The 20,678-nt window shown below is 38.1% G+C and overlaps 1 protein-coding gene across 4 annotated transcripts in view; it reads right to left on the reverse strand.

Annotated features, from left to right (window-relative positions):
- Positions 1–20,678, reverse strand: part of AFF3 (ALF transcription elongation factor 3) — a 658,750-nt gene that overhangs the window by 201,125 nt on the left and 436,947 nt on the right. The window lies entirely within an intron of this gene.

Here is a 20,678-nt window from a genome sequence, read left to right on the forward strand (position 1 = left end):
AACTGAGGCAAACAAGATGAAGTGACTTGCCCAGGGTCATATAACTTGTCAGTGTCTGAGGCAACATTTGAACTCAGGTCCTCCTGACTCCAGGCCAGGTACTCTATCCACTGCACCACCTAATTGTCCAATATATGATAAAACGTGACAACGACATTGAGAAAGAGATAAACAATATGTTATTAGAGTTTGGTGAAGAGAGATCACTACCAATTAGGGGTATCAGAGAATGCTTCACAGAGGAAGTGACATTTAAGCTGGGGCTTGGTGGGTGGGAACAATTCTAAGAAATGGAGATAAGCCTTTCAGCAGTAAAGATCATCCTGAACAAAGGTATATGGAAAAAGTACAAAACATCTTTCAAGAAAGACAAGTAGTCTAGTAGGCCAAAGAATAATGTATATACAGGACAGTAGTGGAAGATGAGGTTTGGAAGGTAGTTTGCGGGCATATCATGGTAGGCTAATGTAAAGAGAGGGACTGTAGACACTCCAGTTGGCTCTATGCTCTAACTAGTCGGGGGGCATTTTTTGACTGAATCAACAATCAGAACAGAGTTTGAACACCAACTTGAATCAATCAAAGCCATTGTGTGAAAGACTGGGTTATGAGTTTGAATAAAGGAAGAAGCTATTTGATGAGGGAGGGAAGGGAAGGAGAGAACAGATTGTGAGTGGATGGATTAATGAGGTGACACAAACATAATATTTCCACCAAATCTTTGAAGAAAGGGAGGACTGAATAGTGACAAAAAATGGAAATATCAAAAAAATCACTGGCTCTTCAGGCAATAAGAAGTCTCAAGATATGATTAGTTTCTTCCCACTTCTGTCTATACACAGACAATAATACAACCTGCGGCTCCATTATCCAAATGTGTCCAGTAAACTAAATTTTGCTTCAACCATAAAGAGGCCAGGTATTAACTAGAGATAGATATAAGTGTACAGTTAGGTGGTGGGCCCAATCTCTGTCTAGGTTTTAGGAGTTTTGCTAACTAGGGGCTCAGAGCAACTGTGATTGAACTCAAAACCTTTCACCAAAAAGAAATTCCCTAAAGCCAAAAAAGGGAGAACCAAGTGGACTATAGGGACATTATATTACTCCCTAGCCTTAAAACAAGCTAATTGGTTTGACAGGGTATTATAACACTAAGCTTAGAGTCTATACATTATTATGTGCACAATGAACACTTTTTTTGTTGCTCAGGCAATCCGGGTTAAGTGACTTGCCCAGAGTCACACAGCTAGTAAGTGTCAAGAGTCTGAGGCCATATTTGAACACAGGTCCTCCTGACTGCAAGGCCAAAGCTCTATCCACTGGGCCACCTAGCTGTCCCAACAATGAACACTTTTGATTAGGAGTAATGATATGGCAGTGGTATGGTACAGTTATTAAGTGCTGGGTTTTTAAGACAGGAAGACCTGGGTTTGAATCTCATCTCAGATCCTTACTAGTTCTGTAACTCTGAGCAAGTCATTAATATGTCTGGGTCTTAATTTCCTCATTTGTAAAATGAGGGAATTGGATTAGATGACTTTTGAGTTAATTTTCACATCTAAATTTATAATCCTATGATAACACAAAAATGTGCTTTGGATAGATTAATCCATTAGCAGTGTATAAGGCAGTTTAGAAAAAAGACAAGTTGGAATTAGAATTGGTTCATTGGTAGGCTTCTGTGGTGCCAAGCAGTGTACTAGGTGTTGGGGACAGAAGACAAAAATTAAAGCAGTTCTTGCCCTTAGGGAACTTATAGTCTAGTTGGGGGAGACAAAGGGTATAAAAATAAGAACATACAAGACATATATTTAAAAATAGGTACAAGATGGTTTGGAGGGGAGGGAAGGTGCTAGCAGTTCTGGGGAGACAAGAAAGTCCTCCTAAGAACTTGACATTTGTACTGAACCCAATAAATGGAGATTTAGAGGGAATGAATGCCAGACTTGAAGGATAGTTAGGACAAAGAATGGGGGCAAGAGATGGAGTAGAGTACATGAGGAATAGCAAGGTCAGTTTGGCTAGACTGCAGTGTGTGTATGTGGTAAGAAGTAATGGTTAGCAAAGGTAAAAAAAAATAGGCTAAACACAGGCTGAGGAAAGGACTTCAAATATTACACAGAGAGCCATGAGGTAAAAAGAACAATGAGGAGGCAATTGCAAGCATCTAGGAGAATGATGAAAACCTGACACAGGGTGGTGGTTACATGAGTGGAGAGAAAGAGAAAGATGCTAGAGAAGAACTAAGTGGTGGTAGTAGGAATAAAAAGGAAATATTATGAGAAATATTATTTAGGCAAAATGAATAGTTTCTAGGCGAAAGAGAAGACTCCCATAAGCAACTGCGGTTTGAGGCCTAGATCACTGTGAGAATAAATTCCCATTGACAGAGATACAGAAACCAGGAAGAGCAAACAGGTTTATGGCGATTAAAGTGTGTGTGTGTGTGTGTGGGGGGGAAGTGCACATGATGAGTTTAATTTTTCACACACTTTTATTGAGGTACCAGTGGAAATGTCCAGCAGGCAGTTATGAAAACAAATCTGGACCTCAGGAAAGAGGGGAGGGTTAGAGATATAGATCTAGGGACCTCAACATGGAGGTGATAATTGAAACTGTGGTAGTGGATGAGAACACTAAAAGAATACAGGGAAAAGATGAGTATTAAGGAGAGGACATTAATGAATGCTCATGTTTAGGGGGCTGGAGGAGGAAGAAGAACCCTAAAGAAGATAGAAAGTGAGTCCCAAGTTAGTTGAGAGGAGAGAACCAGGAGAATATAGTGTCATGAAAGCCAAGGGAGAAGACTGTTTCAAGAAGGAGGGAACAGTCATGTGTGTTAAATGATGTGCCACAGTTGAGAAGGGTGAGGACTAATAACAAGTTATGGGATTTGGAAATTAGAAGATAATAGGTAGCCTCTAAAACAAATTTCTGTAGACTGGGAAAAGAAATCAGATTCCAAAGAATTAGAGAATAAATATGTGATGAGACAGTGGAGATAACAAATTTAGAATACTCTTTTGTAAAGCTTGGTGGCAAAAGAAAGGGAAGACAAGATGGTAGCTTGAGAGAGCGGAGGTAGGACTGAAGGTGCAGCTGTTTATTTTAAAATTTTTAGGGTAGAGATATCTTGTTTGTAGGATATGAGAGGAAGAATTTGTAGACAGGAAGAAAATAAGGATCGGTGTGAGAGAGGAGATAATTGATGGGTCATGGTCCCTGCTTAGAAGAGAATGAGGTTGAGATTAAGGGCACAGGTGGAGGGATTAGCCTTGGGAACATGAAGAGACACCTTTTTTGAGATTTTAAGGGATGATTAAAGCATGGGTGAAGACATAGAGAAATTTTGAAGTAAAAAGGAGGGACTCAGAGGATGAGATATGCTCAAAAATGGTACTTAATTGGCTAATCTTTTCCCAAATTTTCTCTAGGGGAATCCAGAAGCTTTAAAATTACTTGCAAAAATGCCTTGGATGACAGAGAGAAATTGGAATCAGGAGATCTGAGTGTGAATTCTGCCTCTGTGCCATCATAATCACGCTGTGACTTTGGGTAAGTCATTTAACCTTTTTGAAAGTCAGTTTGATTTTTTAATCTCACAGAATTATTTTGAGGATCAAATGAGATAACACATATGAAGTACTTTGTAACCATAAAGTACAATTAAAATGTAAATAATTATTATGTTATCCCATTGAAAATTAACCTATTAGTTATCATATGAAGAAAAGTAAATGATAATGGTCAAAGAATGCTGATAGAAAAAAAACCTTATGATGAAATTCTTTGCAAATAAATACTTTACAATTAATTTAAACATAACTAGTTACTAAGTATAGTTGTACTGATGTTTAATATAAAGTTTCTAAAGAAAATTTTAATTTTAAAAAAAGGAAAAGATAATGCATTCGCATGTTTTTGGAATAAATCATTTTAGGACTATAATTAGATTTGCCATAGTTACTGTCTCACTTTCACAAGTGATAGTTGAGTATTTCCTTTGCACCATGCATGGCCTCTGGTTCAAATGGCTCCTCCTAATTTCTGACTAAACCGTATAATAAACCCTATGATAATTTATATAAAAGCCACTCAAATAATTGGATATGTGGGAATAACCACTCTCTTTAAAATGCAATGAAGACTTTTGGTTAACTGAAAAGCTTTGGTATATTTTGAAGTTCTTTCCCATGATGTATCTTTAAAGAAGGTCAGGAATTTTATTTGTGTTTATCTGAGATTAGTCCATAACATCCCTGAAAACAAATGACAGGGCTCAGCATACTGGAAAGAATATGATGATGATGGAAAAGTCACTGACAGTGGCATAATTTAGTATTTCAAAAGAGAAATGATGCCTGACAGATTCATAATTGATTTTGTTAGTGAAAGTCCATGCACCATTAGGTTGATTTTTTTTTTCTTAAGCAACAGCAGCAGCGATATCAACAAAAGAAGAGCCTGGCATATAGTTGTTTGACTTTTGTAGAAACTGTAAATGCAATCCTTTAAATGGCTCTCAAAGAAATAAAAATTTCCTTTCATCTAAAATGATGGCCTGATTCTTTTCCTGCCTCTAATAGTCTTAGATGTGTCATCTGCCTGGGTCTCTAGGTTTACCAGCACATACTGAAACTGTCAATTCCTCGGCACTTTTGGGAAGTGCAAGTTTGCATACTAAACAGACAATAAAACCCTCCAAGGCCACATTCACAAAATATGCAATAATCCTACTCTTAAAATACTGAAGGTGTAATAGCAACATGGAAATGGTCTTACCCCGAAGAAGGCTGGCTCCAGCTGTGGCTAAGCAAGTCAAAAACTAGTAAACTTGCTTGTAATAACATCCTAACAAATCCAAAGGTTTACCCCTATCCACAGTTAAAAAATTATCTCCTATAGCAGTGTGTGTGTCAAATCCAAGTCCAAGGATTAAGGCAAGAAGCTTGCTTATAGTAATTTGCCTGGTTAGAGATAAAAAAAAATTAATCTGTCTTGAAATTGTCAGTTAAATATTTTTAAAGCAAAAAAAAAATCTACTCTCACTATTCCAGGCACAACTCTTAAGATTTGCTACGCAGTGGTAAATTCATCTCTCCTTCAGGTATCTGATATCTCTCTGTGTTTCAAAGCAAAACAAACAAACAAAAAAGTTATCCATGAAGCTTTGAGAGATTCTTGGTAGTCACAGATGAAATTCTTCAGCTTTCTTTGCTGTTAAAAGAGACCAAGGATTCCACCGAAAAAGTACTTCCTTGCAATTAAAAACAATCAGTATTCCAACAAAGCTGAAAACTAAGGGTTCTTCAGATCCCGAAATCTTTCCATTCCTGGATGAGCTTTAGTGTTCAGATGTTAATAGGATGCCTGGATTTTTAAAAAACCTGGCTAACATTCAGGCTAAAGAGTCTGTGAAACAGACTTTTTCCATCCTATGACCTCAGTCTTAGGATTTCTTCCTTACAAAATGTTAGTTATTTTACTTGGCATTTTGCCAAAATTCTGTGTATCTCTTTCTCTCTCTCTCTCTCTCTCTCTCTCTCTCTCTCTCTCTCTCTCTCTCTCTCTCTCTCTCTCTCTCTCTCTCTCTCTCTCTCTCCCTCTCCTTCCTGTCTTTCTCTCCCTCTCTCTCTCTCTCTCTCTCCCCCTCCCTTCCTGTCTTTCTCTCCCTTCCTCTTTCCTCCTCTCCCCTTTATCCTTTTTTAAACGATTGTTTCTGCACTGAACCAGGTTGACGTCTAGCTTGACCTACAGTGTGCTTAGGGTTTGGAGGGTGGGCAGTGGAGAGGAAAGGGGACAGCAAAGGAATCAGTTTACAATCATCATTCGGAGTTGAAAAGCCAGAGCTCATTCTGGATTCCTGTCATTTTTCATGTTGTTGTTGTTGTTTTAACATATAATTTGTCTACTCAATTTGACTACAGTTTTTGTCTGAGCAAAACTGAGGGGATAAAACAAGTTGTATTAAATGCCTATTTTTACACAGTATATCATAGCTTGATACTATATAAACTATATATCCACCAAAACTCTCCTGGGCAGTCCACGGTTTCAGATTTCACCCAGCATTCACCCAGAATATAGACTTTAGAAAACCAGTCACCCAGGCAACAAGGAATCTTAACCGAGTAACAAATCACTTAAGAATCTCATTTTCGATTAATCATTTTTCTTTAAAAAAATCAATGTGGAACAGTTTTTAAAGGCATTTAAATAATTCTCCTCCACCCTCACATTCCCCAACACTACCAGGCCACTTGATTTAACTTAATTTAACCCAACATTTTAAAAGTACCAACAATGTGCAAGGATAGAGAGAAAAAATGGAAAATAGTTCTTGTCCTCAGGGAGCTTACATTCTATTGGGGAAATGGACTATTTAAACAAATAAATACAATATAATTTTCGGGGGGGAGGGGAGAATACACCAACAAAGAGGAGGGGTAGGAAAAGGCTCTCTGTAGGAGATGGCAGACAATCAGGATTCTAAAAGGCAGAAGAGAAGCCAGGACTTTCTCCGCTACACCAGTAATTTGGTTTTTTGTTCCTTGAACCCTTTTCAACCAGGACAATAACAAAAGGTGTTGTGATCTCCCAGAGTAACTTACTATGCATAATGATTTGCAATTATTTATTATTCAGGTGCTATTAGAGAATTTTTCATGCTAACAGCTTTGCTCCACTGTCCCAAGCTCCCTACCACTAAACGGGAACCCCTGCACAATGCCACAGCTGCTTCCCCTGTAATCTGATCCCTTCATTTTAGAGACAAGGAAGCTGGAGCTTAGCCAGGTTAGGTGAATTGTTCACCTGGGAGAGTCAGGATTTGAACTCATGTTTTCTAACTCGTTTCTTAGTATCTATGTCACATTCATACTGAACTTTCAATGAACTAAAACTCCTAATCTTGTTTTTTCACTAATGAACTAAGCTAGTTTTCTCCTATCCTGTACTTGTGTAGCTGATTTTTTTGAACTTAACCTAAGGATTTCCCTTTTCATTCTTTGTCAGCTTCATGGTTTTTGTCCATTGTTTTGGAATGTCAGGCTTTGGAGTGATAGAACCTGGGTAGGAATTCTGCCTTTCATAATTAATACTTGGGTGACCCTGGACCTTAGACAAATCTCTTAACCTCCCTAGGCTCAGTTTCCTTACCTATAGAATGAAGAGGGGGCAGCTACAGGGCACAGTGGATAGAGTACCTGACCTGGAGTCAGGAAGATTTCTCTGAGCTCAAATCTGGCCTTAAACACTTACAAGCTGTGTGACCCTGGGCAAGTCACTTAACCTTGTTTGCATCAGTTTCTCATTTGTAAAATGAGCTGGAGAGGGAAATGGCAAAACCACTCTAGTATCTCTGCCAAGAAAACCCCAAATGGAGTCATGGAGAGTCAGAAACAACTGAAAAATGACAACACAAAATGAAGGGTACAGGATGGACTAAGTGGCCTCTGACATAACTTTCAAAACTAGACACTACAATCTTAAGATCTTTTTTGACTGGCAGTGTATTAGCCACTCCTCCAAACTTTGTGTCATCTGCAAGACATCTTCCATGACTTCATCCAGGTCAGTCATTAAAGGCCTGAAGAGATCAAAGTTGAGAAAACCTTATAACATGCCACTAAATATCCCCTCTCCCCCACCCTCCAGTTTCCCATGGGTTCATGATAGCAGAGGGGACTCAATAGTGCAGAACCAGATGAAAAATGTAATTGGGAAATGATTAACAAAATAATATGAATACATATATAATGTTAATTTGTGATTTTCTAAGTCAATATACAGCAGCAGGAATCTATTGCTATTTGAGTTTGACACTATGGCATTATGGGATCATAAGGTCATGGATTTAGAGCTAAAAAGGCCTCTAGAGTCCAACTAATCCAACTCCCTCACTTTACAAAAGAGGAAACTGAGGCCCTGAAAGGTTAAGGAACTTGTCCAAGATCATATAGGAAGTATGTGGCAAATCCAGGATTTGAATAAGATTTTTTGACTCCAGTTCAAATCAGAGCTCTTTGAGTACAGGTGCTGAATCTGTTAGAAATTCACCTAACTGAACTGTTAATTAGACCATATTCTTGACCTCTGAGGATGTCTCTTGCATGAGACACAAGAAATTGCATTACTGAAATCCAGCTGAGTTATGGAGCAGCTAGGTGGTGCCATAGTGCATACAGTGTCTGACGTGAGTCAGAAAGACTCATCTTTGTGAGCCCAAAACTGGCCTCAGATACTTCATAGCTGTGTGACCCTTTACCCTGTTTACCTCAGTTTCCTCTTCTATAAAATGAGCTGGAGAAGGAAATGGCAAACTATTCCAACATATTTGCCAAAAAAACCCCAAAATGGGGACACAAAGAGTTGCAAACAACTGAACAACAACAACAAAGCTGAACTATGCCTGCAACATTTCCTTGATGTAACAGTCTAATATCCCTATAAAAATACCCTCAAATAAAATGAGTTTAATTTGACATGACTTATTCTGTCATGCTGGCTCCTAATGCTTACCCTGATCCCAATCCATCTGCTTAATCATACATGCAAAAATATTCAAGGCCAGATTATGGTGCATTGGAAAGAACCCTAGATTTCCAGTCAGATGACCTGGGTTCAAATCCTGGCTCTGCCTCTTACTATATGTTTGTCCTTAGACAATTCATCTCTCCAAGTCTCAGTTTCCTTATCTATAAAATGAGGTTGAAACAAAAAACAAAAAACAAACAAAAAAATGGGGTTGGATTAGATGATCTCTGAGATCTTCTCAAAGCCCAAATTAATGACCTTATGGCATGATACTGTTCTGAGGGAACTCTAAGTAGAGGGGGAAATGGTATGTAAGAAATAAGTAGTATCCAAGGAAGAAGAGATCTGTGAAAAGCTTCAAGCAAAACATTATGAAAAAATATAGGAAGGAAGAGCTTACATTTACATTGAGGGTAGAAAGTAATGTCAGTGAGGTGGACTTTGAAGAAAGGAAAGGACTTCAACAGAAAGAAATATTTGTGTTTGTGTTGTGTTGGGCTGGGTTGGGGTAGGGAAAGTTATTTAATGATTTATTTAATGAAAATTATTTTAGGTACTCTCTGGAGGATGGTATGAGTAAAGGCAAAGTAATGGAAGAGTAAAGGAGATAAAGAATGGTAACCAACTTGGCAAGAACATTGAGAACATAAAGGAGAACAGTACGAAATGAGACCACAAAGGTGGTTTGGAATGACATTATGCAAGGCCTTGAATGACAAGATTAATAGTTTATACCTGAATATCTATGCAAAGGGAATCTACTGAGAGTTTCTGAATAAAAAATGATGATCATAGCAGGAGGTTAGGAAAATTCTTTAGGGCGTAGTGTAAAGGAAGAATCAGGAAGGGAGAGAATAGAAGTGGTAATGTTAGTTAGGAGGTTGTTACAAAAATACAGGAGAGGGGGAATAAGGGCCTGAATTAGGGTATTTGCAATGGAAGTAGAAAGATGAAAGATATATATTGCCAGAGTAGAGTTGGTAAGATTTGTAGCTAATTGAATGTCAGAAGGTAAAGAAAATGGAAGAGTCAAAGATGCCTGTGAGGGAATAAGCCTAGGTGACTAGAAGGATAGTGATGTCATCCACAAGAATAGAAAAGACTGGAGAAGGAAGAGTTCGTGGAGGAAGAAAAGAGTTCTGTTTTGGACATTCCGTGTTTGGCACATATAGGTGGAAATACATGGCAGGCAGTGTGAAATACAGAACTTATGCTCCGGGGAGACATGAGGGGTGAGATTTGGGAATCATCTGCGCAGAGATGACAATTGAAGTTATTAAAAGTGGATGAGATCACTGTGGGAGAAAGTATAGACAGAGCAGAGAAAAGAAGCAAAATGAAAATCTTTGAGGACATCCATATTGAAATGTGATGAAGAGGATAAGGAGCCAGCAAAGGAAATAATAAGGGTGGTTAGAAATGTAGGGCAACTATGAGACTAGAGTAACATGGGAGCCAAGGGAGGAGAGAATATCAAGGAGGAGTTGGAAACCATTGTCAATGCTACAGGAGGTCAACAACGCTAAAAATAGGGGGGGAAAGGCCACTATGTTTATTGATAAGGAAGTTATTAATGACTTTGGAAAGATCTCTTCCAGTAGAGTAATAAGAACTGAAGCCATATCATAAGAAGCTGAGGAGCTACTGGGTAGAGAAGAAAGCAAGTGTAAATTAGTCAATAATATGCTACTAGAGATAAGTATTAGCATGCAAACAAAAGTAACAGAATTCAAATGCCCTTAAAGAAATATATTCTGTTTATTGCATGATAGACAAGTTAACAACTCTCTGTATTTCTATTGCATTGCTAGCATTTGGTCCCTACTCTCCATTCACACAGCATCTAGCCCAACTGAGAGATGAGGTGGGCTTAGGCTATTGCAACAGAACCTGAATTGGTCTCCTTACATCCATTATCTCCTGTTTTCAGGTAATTTTTCACACATATGAAAAAATCAATATGCTTTTTGTTTTGTTTAAAAAAATCAATATTCTTAAAACTCTGATCTGACCATCTCACTCCCCTATTCAAGTGTGAACTCTTTTAGTATAGTTGTTGAATCAGTTACAACTGGTTCTCAAAAGTCCTTAATGACTCCCTATTTCCTCTAGGATAAAATACAAATTCTACAGCCTACAATTTAAAGCCCTCTGCATTCTGGCTCCCATCTATCTAGACAGTCTAATTTCATATTACTATCCTTTATGCAAAGTATGTTCTAATCAAACTGTCCTGCTAGCTGGTCTTCATGCATGATATTTCACGTCCTGCCTGGAAGTCTTTGCGTAAGCCATTTCCTATGTCTAGAATGCACTCTTTTTTCATCTCCACCTCAAATAATTCTTAGCTTTCTTTAAATCACAGTTCAAGTGACCCTTTCCACCTGAAGCTTTTGCAGATCCCCCATCTCCCAGTCTTGACCACGGTAAAGACTAAGATATGCAAACGCTAAATGTTTCTAGATAATTTAATATTTTGCTACTGCCTGATTATGTACTGTGAATACATACATATGTAACATGTGTACACATGCATTATATATACACACATGTGAGTATATGTATATATGTATGCACATATGTATGTATACACACATATATCCTATAGGTCCCAGTAATATTACATCTGAGTTATTATATAGCTCTGGTTTTATAATCCCAGGATCAACTTGGAAGTTTTAAAGCTAGCCTTATGATAACCCAGTTCTTAAAACACTTGAATTAAGGCACTTCTGAGTTAAAAGGGATGTGTGTATGTATATTACATTTGTCCACCATCTACCCTTCCCTCTATGTCCCTACAGTATGTACCTCTGTTTCTATATGTTTAGGGATTATTTAGGAGGCAAAGACTAGGATGGGATTCTTTGTTACTTGAACTTTGGAAATAGTGGTTAAAATATTCTACATGCTTTTGTGGGGACTGTATGAGCTGATTTACTGAAATAAACTCTGACACCATCAGAAGGTTCAGTTTCCAAGTCAGGGTTGAGGTAAACAGGTGGAACAGGACAGTGAAGCCAACATTTCACTTTTGCCAGCTCCTTGGTTTGTGGATAAATACCAGACTTCAGTCTCTGCTATTTTCAAGACCTCCATCACTCTACAGAAACACTAACCTCATTCATTATCTGAAATCATGCTTTTCTTTTCCTTTCTTTTTCTTTTTTTTTTCCTCACTGGCTCTCTGAGACACAGTTCTTTTGAAAACATCATAGGGATGTATCAAGAGCAATTACAGATAAGCTAGGAACATATACATTTGGATAGAGGAAGAATTCTTCCTTAATTGTCTCTTTTATCCCATTCTTTATCCATGGATTGCAGTACAAGCAGTTTTGGGAGACACCTTGTTCCCCAACTATGGAAAGCATCAGCTTTGTAAAGTGGGATAGGGATAGTGGGAAAGGGAGCTGGTGACTCAGAGGAAAGAATTTGGCTGACAAGCACCCACCATCCATCCTCTGAGGGCTTGAAACCTAACTATATTTAGTAGAACAGAAAGCCTAAGTCCAGCTGATGCCAAGGTTTAGTATTTATGAATGAAAATGTGAAAAATGTGTGCTTAACATATTCCATCCTGTTTTGGTCTTTATATAGTTTCATCACAGCAGTTTGAAGAGAATGTTATAAAAGATATATAGAGAAAGTGCGGCATGTCCTTTAGTCAAAAACCTATTGCACTCTCTGGCAAGGAATGATAAGAACAACAGAAAACTTGGTTTTTTGTTGTTGTTGTTGTTGCTGTGTTGGAGGATGAGGCCACTGCTTGGAGTCCATGAGATGATAAAAATGGATGTCAGTGAGGACACCAAACTACTCAACTCTTATTTTTCTTCTGTTTTCTCTTCAAAGAGGAATGATCTTTGGATTGGGAAGGAGAGAACAAAATTATAGCAAGATAAGGGAGGAGATGGTCAGGCAACATCTGGCCACCATCAATGAGTTCAAGTCACCAGGCTCATATTAAGTGCATCTAAGAGTATGGAAAGAGCTGGTAGATAGGATGGCTGAGTTGTCAGTGATCTTACTAGTCAGTCAATCAGTTAGTCAATGGCATATATTAAATGTGCCTTCCATGTGCTAGGAACTGTGCTAAGTTTGGGGGATACAGAGAAAGGCAAAAACCCACCCCTGTACTCAAGGAGCTCAGTCTAATTGAGAAGATGACATGCAAACAACTACACGAAACAAGATAGATAGAGGAAAAATTGTATTTAATCAACAGAGGGAAGGCAGCAACATTACAAAGTGTATGTTGGGATTTTCGTTGGAACTTGAAGAAAGCCAGGGAAGCCGAGTGATGGAGAGGAGGAGGGAGAGAATTACAGGCATGGGGAACAGCCAATAAAAATGCAGGGAGGGATGGAGTATGGTGTGTGAGGAACAGTGATGAGGCCAGTGTAACTGGATCACAGATTATACGTTAGAGAGTAAGGAATAAGAAGACTGGAAAGGTGGGAAGGAACCAGATTATGAAGGGCTTTGATGCCAAATGGGATTTTACATTTGATCCTGGAGGTGATATGGAGCCACTGGAGTTATTAAAGGGGATTTTTGGGAGGGAGTGATATAGTCAGGTTTGTGCTTTAAGCAAGATTGTAGAGAATGGGAGAGGTACTGAAAGACTGGAGAGTAAAACATACCTTTCCAATTAGAAAAAAAAGGATGAGGGTAGAGCCTGCAAACCATAGACTATAAACTTGACTTCCATTCCTGCAAAATTCTAGAACACATTATTAAGGGGATAATTTGTGTGGACATTTAGAAAGGAAAGCAGGAATCACTGAATGCCAACAGTAATGCCATTGTGATAGATAATACTTTAAAAAAAATATTACATAGTATCCTTCTAATTCAGCAAAGCATTTGACAAAGTGTCTCCTGCTACATTTGTAAATAGAGTAGCAGAACAAGGAGTACATGATATCATAATCAGATGGATATGGAATTGGTTGAATGACCATACCCAAAATGCAGCCATTAATGAGGCAATGTCTACTTGGAGAAGAATGCCCTAACTTTGGTTTTATGCTATTGGACATCTTTATCAATTATTTAGATGATGCTATAGATGACAAGAACCTAGGAAGGCTAGATAATATATTGGATGACAAGATCTATAAACATATTGGAAAGCAGGAACAATGAGCTGAAACAGATGGGATAAGATTTAATAAGTAGAAATGTTAAGTTCAACACTTGGGTTCAAAGAATCAATTTCACAGTTACAAGATGGCTTAAGTGTGACTAGAGAACAGTTCCTGTGAAAATTATCTGGGAATTTTAGTGAACTGCATGCTGAAAATTAGATAGCAACTTGACATAGCACTTTAAAAAGCTAATACTGTCCTAGGTTATAGTAAAAGAGGCATAGATCATAGAAGAGGTAACAGTTATGTTACACTTGGCTAGGTTTAGACCAAATCTAAAGTACAGTGTTTGGTTCTGAGCACCACATTTTAGCTAATAGCTAAAGCTTTAAGGCCTGCAAAGATGTTTACAAAGATTACCTCATTTGATCCTCACAATGACCCTGTGAGGTAGGTGCAATTATCCTCGTTTTACAGATGAGGAAACTGAGGCAGGCAGAAATTAAATGGCTTGCTCAATTTTCACATAGCTGAGGCAGGATGTAGCATGTTATCTGCTATACTACTTAGCAGCCCAAATTTTAGGGGAAATCATAGGTGTCATATAAGGATCGGTTGAAATAACTGAGGATATATAATCTGGAGAAAAGAAGGCTTAGATAGTACATGATAGTTGTCCAAGTATTTGTAGGATTGTCATATGGAAAAGGAATTAAGAGTAGAAGTAAGGTAACATATTTAATGTATGATTAAATGTTTAATGAAAGAGAAAAATCTTATAATTTGAGCCATCCAAGAGTGGAACAGGTTGCTTCAAGATGCAGTGGGTTACTCCTCTTTGGAGGTCTTCAAATAAAGACCTATTGTTGGGACTGTAGTAGAAGAGATTTGGATCAGTTGTGGTCTGGACCAATCGGCCTATGGGATTCTGTGTTTCTGTCAACATTTATTGAGTACCTACCATATGCAAAGCACATACAAAGAAATACATAACTGAAAGGAAGTCTGTATAAGTAACACTTGTTCTCAGTAGAAGGAAAGCATTTTTAATAGCTATATCTAAAATGAAGTTGGTTTCCTCATGAAGTTGTAAGTTTTTCTTGTCAATGGATATATTTAAGAAAGCACTTGATGACCACTTGTCAGGGACATTATAGAAGGGATTCCTGCTCTGGTGGGTATTACATTAGAAGAATTTGATTTAGTCAGATTTAGAAAGGGAAGATTAGAAGATCCCTTAGTTCTGTTCTAGCTATCAGATTGTATGATTCTAAAAGCAAGTGACTTCCAAAGTAGGCTTTTATTTTTTTTAAAGGGAAGACCAAGTTGGAGCAGGTGCTTCTATTCCCTTACCTTAACCTCTCTACCATCAGTAGGCACTGCAGGGATTCCTTGTTCCCTAACCATTCCACCAATGCCCCCTTTAATTGCCCCCTTTTCATCTGGATGCTGATCTCTTCATTCGTCCTCCTTACCTCCAGGAAGGAACCCAGAACCTCCATTCCACTATAACTCTTGGGACCATTCTCTACTTCCCAAAGATATTAGGCTGGCCTCATCAAGTTCCCTCCCCTTTTCCCCCAAGTCCCTGAGGGGTGGATACAGCCCCTCGTACCACTTGGGCACATGGAATCATCAACTGAAGTTTCTCTGGTAAGATGTCCAGTGGCGGTCCACACTATACTATCTGCCTTTGCTACTCTGCCTTAAAAACCACTAGGCCTTACCATCTGCTTTGCTACTACATTGCCAAGCCCTCAGGAATTGCCATTTGACTTGCCAATGCAGCTGAAGGATCCTTGAGCCTTGCTATTCACACCCTGATGTGGAACCATAAGGAACACCTTTATCTCCACTCTCAGGCTGCACTCTTATACAGGCATTGTCTCCCCCAGTCAAAATGTGAACTCCTTAAGAGCAGGGACTGTCTTGATTTTCTGTTCACATTCCCGGTGCTCAGCATAGTGCTGGGCACGCTGCAAACACTTAACAAATGCTTTTCCATTCATTCATTCAAGGAATATGTATTAGCACATGGTTGCAACACCAGCCTATGTCTGTTTTTTTTTTTTTTGAGAGCCAGCCTAATTTAGTAAGGAGGGGATCATCACTAGTAGTCTGGCTATTCGGTGGTGAATTCTTTGGCAATGGCAACGCATGAAATAAAGAAACATACAAAATGATTTCACGTAGCCCCTTTTAGCTTCTGTAGTGATGGTGACACAATGGTAGAAAAAGGGTCGAGAAGGTGCTAGGAGTCATACAATTTTTAAACCATCTTTAACATGAACAAAAATGTAGTTGCTCTAAGTGTGAGATACTTATTCAATGACCAACAAGTTGACACATCACTGGAGGAATTTGGCCATAACAATCTTAACATTTTCAGTATAAATGGAATCAATTAAATGAGCACCTGAAATGAATTGCTGAACTGAAACCAAAAGATAAAGGTAGTTGTAACTTAAAACAAAGATGTCTCAGAGTTTCTCCCTGGAGAACCAAATAAAGGAGTTGACAGCGTTGGTTTTCCTGTGTATTCAAAGGCTTTAGGAAACAACACTCGGTCATCTCAGTTTTCAATGCTCATGTTAAGTATTTGCAAAAAGACTTCCATAAAGCATCCTATGGGACAACATCTGTTGCAGAGAATGAGAAGGTAAATACAAAGAACTACAATATGATCCTCTAAATTAAATCAATATATCCTTTAATACTCAGGGGCCTCTATGCAAAAGACAGCAAAAAGTACATTGGAAACATGTCTTTGGAATAAAAAATGATAAGTTCCAAAGGTTTATAGACTATACAGAAGCCCCACACCTGCTTATTATGTAAACTTTCTTCAGAAAGAGAGTCAGTGAACATTGGACATGGAAAACATCAAATCTTGTGTTATGTGCTAAGTGTTGGGGATATTAAGAGAAAGCAAAACCAGTTTCTGCCCTTAAGAAATTTTCATTCTAATGGGAGAAGCATCATGTACATAAATTGGTATATACTACTACTACAAATATTACTACTACTACTACTACTACTACTACTACACATGTACAGAGTAGTTGGAAGGTAAGCCTTACAGGGGAAGGCACTAGCAGAAGCATGAAAAACAGCAACAAGGACAGTTTGGCTGGACCAATGAGTGTTCAATGAGAACAGTAGTGTGTTACAAGACTAGAAAGATAGGTTGTTAAGAGCTTCAAATGCCAAACAAAAGAATTTATATTTGATCCTGGAAGCAACAGGGAGCTGTTTGAGTTGTTCAACAAAGGGATGATATGGTCAGACCTACATTTTAAGAAAATAATTTTGGCATGTAGTTGGAGGAGAAATTGGAAGAAACTTGACACAAGAAGTTCAATGAGAAGGCTCTAGTAAACATGGTAGAGTGATGGTTTTGTGATTGAAGAGGAGGGAGCATATGCAAGAAATATTATCTAGAAAGAAATGATACAATTTGGCAACTCTCTGGATGGGTGGCATGTGAGTAAATATTGGAAGTCAAGAATAACACTCAAGTTATAAACCTGGGTAACTAGAAGGGTGGTCATGCCCTCGATATTAATAGGCAAGTTTGAAAGAGTGGTGAGTTTTGACAAAAAGATAATGAGTTCTATGTTGGACATGTTAAATTTGAGATGTCAATGGTAATGTGAGACTAGAGTTTGGGAGAGAAACTAGAACCGTAATTAGATAGATATATAGACAGACAGCGAAAAAGAGAGACAGAGAGAAAGAGAGAAAAAAAGAGACAGAGACAGACAGAGACAACTGGGAATCATCAGTATAGAAATGGTAAAGGAATCTATATGGCTTGAATACTGAGTATGGTGTCAGAAAAGCCTGAGTTCAAATCCCATCTCAGACACATAATAGTTGTGTGACCTTAGGCAAATCACTTAACCTTTCTGTACCTCAGTTTCCTTATCTGTGAAATGAAGAAATTGGACCTGATGGCCCCTAAGATCTCTTCCAGTTCTAACTCTATGATTCAGTGATCCATGAGAGGTAATAAAATCACAGAGTAAGAGAGTATTGAGAGAAAAGAGACTAATGCTTAGGACAGAGTCTTGGGGAACACCTGCAGTTAGTGGGCAAACTATTGATGAGGATCTAGGAGAAGAAATGGTCAGAAAGCTAGGAGGAGAACCAAGAGAGAGCAGAGTCATGAAAATCCGGAAAGGAGAGAGTTATCTAGGTGAAAAAGGAAGTCAACAGTATTAATTGCTACAGGGAGGTCAATAAGAATGACTAAGAAAAGTCTGTCAGATTTGGCAATTAAATGAAACTGGAAACTTTGGAAAGAACAATTTTAGTTCAGTGATGAGGTTCGAAGGCAGATTACAAAGGGTTTAAAAGACTGTGAGAGGACAGAAAGTGAGTGTAGATGATTTTTTCCTTAGCAGTTTTGCTCAGAAGGGGAGGAGAAATATGATGATAACTGACCTGCATAGTAAGATCTAGATAGTTTTTTTTTTGGGTGCTGTTGTTTCTTTTTTTAAGGATGAAGGCAATTGGACATGTTTGTATACAGCAGAGAAGTAACCAGTAGACAAGGAGAAAATGAAGATTAACTACTGAGCATGCATTATAGAGGGGACAATCTGTTGGAAGTGATGGGAAAGGATGGAATCAAGGGTCCATGTAGAGAGGATGGCTTGGCAAGTAAAAGGGCCACCCGTTCATCTAAGACTAGAGTGATGTCAGATGAAGAAGAGGGGAAGCAAGAAGTCTAGGTGAATTTTTAGCAAAGTATGAGGTACTAAGCTGAGAAGGTGGGAGGGATCTGTGGTATGGAAGGCTTGAGGACAGAAAACAAACTCCTTTATTAACCATGTTTTGTTTTTTTTTTTAAAGCCTTAATTTGTTCTCTGAGTCCATCACCTCTCTATTAGGCGGAATGTTTCATCATGAGTCCTCTGAAATCATGGTTGGTCATTGTGATGATTAGAGGTAATTGTTTGTCTTAACGGTTTCTCTACACATTTTAAAAGATTTTAGTACCATCCTAATTTAGTATTATCTGTAAACTTAATAATATAGTAGTCATTTGGGAGTCCTGTGAAATGCAGCAGTTAACATACAGAATAATACTTACGGGAAGTGGAGTGAGCGCCAATGGGTAGATTAGCATAACAATAGACAATCACCCTGCCAAATCCTGCCCTTCATAAAATAAGGGAAATCTTTCAAATGCCAAGAGAAGGCTTGTTTACCTAGAATTCTGCTGGTATGATGACAATCTATTAGACTCTGTCTGCCAGAAATGGATTCTTTCTCTTTTTAGATGTCTTCTGCCTCAACCAGGTAGTCCCAGTTCCTTGATTACCACAGACTGGCCACACAGGGAGACATTTTATAAAAATTTGAAGCCTGAGGCAGAAGTTACCTTAGTGATCAAGGTCTTTTCCTAGTGACTTGAATTTGTTCTTGTAAACTACTTTGATCTCCCTGCCTGGCCACTTCAACGTCTGCACATTTCCTGTATTGTGACCGTTCACCTGGACTTTAGAGCTCCCACTTTACCTTGTCCTTAGACACATGTATCATACTGGTTCCAGTCCGCCTCCTAAGGTTCTATCCCACTGCTTACCCTTATCTCCATTGACCTACTTGGTTCTTTCTCCTGAGACCCACCAAATTCCTCAAGCCTTGCATTTGCTTTCATAGCCTCCGGTCATTGTTCTGCACTTGTAATTTGCTGCTGCCCTCACACCAGTGTGACATCATCACTAAAGGGATTTTAAGAAGCTTCAGTCTACAATTCCTCTACCTATCTTTCAGTATCTAGGCAAAGTTGGATAAAGCAACTGACTGAGGGGTGATTTTGTTCCAATAACTGAGAATGGAGCCAAGCTTCAAGTTCATCCCCACAATATCCTTAAACTCCTCCATAGGGCTTGAAAGTAATTCCTAAGACAATTTATTATTATTTTTTTACATAAATTGTAGGTAAGGATATTGAGTTATGGAAACCAATTTTTGTTTTGAGGGAATGGCCTTTTTAGAAATTCATAAGGAAAGATTTCTTTAGTCATACCCAAACCACTATTAGCAAAACCCATCCTACACTGAATGTGGTTTTCAGAATGGTTTTTGAATGTAAAATCCTAGGGTTTTCCCCAATGTATTTCATAAAGGCGAGTATTGCTGTCACTTTTCTTGCCCCCAAGACAAAAATGCATATTTTTAAAATTATTGTTTTTCACAATCGGTATGGGCTAGAAACGGAATTCCAAATAGTTTATACTCTATCATAAGTGTTTATTTAAAGCTCACATATTACTGAGCATTAGCTGAATTTTAAAGAAAGTTCCATCTTTTTCAATTCTCCAAAATCCCTCCAGATGGCATTAAAAGGCTTCTCCTTCTAGCTGTTGTTGCAATGCCATTTTAAAAAGATGGCCATTATTTGAACCATTTTAGACCAAAGTACACTATTAACCACTCACAGATATCATAGGATCAGAAACCAGGGCAGCATTATCATTTAGGTTTGAAATATGCATATGCATATTTATACATATAAATGATGAAGATAAATGAATGTATATACAATATGTATGCAAAACAATCTAATAAATTAAACTCTGTCTTTCATGAAATCTACACAAATCTAGAAAAGCCATTTCTTAGTTTATGCTAAAGGATATTTTTCTGGAATTTCAGAAATAGAGATTTTCCACAAAGAAAACCCCTCAGTAAATGCTTTCTCTTGACTGGACTTCTTTTTGTGTGTGATGACTTGTGGACATGAAACAAACTGACTTCTTGTCATGCTCACATAAAACAGCTCTTTAAATTTAAAACAATATGAGGCATAGGTCATATATTATGGGCATTACAATCTCAAACCCACAAATCTTCCCTATCAGGAGGAAACATTCTTCATTCCTCCAGTGGAATTAAAAAAAATGACTTTTCTGAGACAACTGTGTTACTGATTCATGCAAAACTAAGGTGAGTTCATTTCTTAACCCTGAGATTATTTTTTTTTAATTCCAAGTCCATCAGCTTAATGTAAAAAACTACCAGTAAAAGAGATATCCT

This window comes from Phascolarctos cinereus, unplaced genomic scaffold, assembly GCF_003287225.1.
Source record: "Phascolarctos cinereus isolate Bilbo 61053 unplaced genomic scaffold, phaCin_HiC Scaffold_726;HRSCAF=1367, whole genome shotgun sequence".
Taxonomy (NCBI): Eukaryota; Metazoa; Chordata; class Mammalia; order Diprotodontia; family Phascolarctidae; genus Phascolarctos; species Phascolarctos cinereus.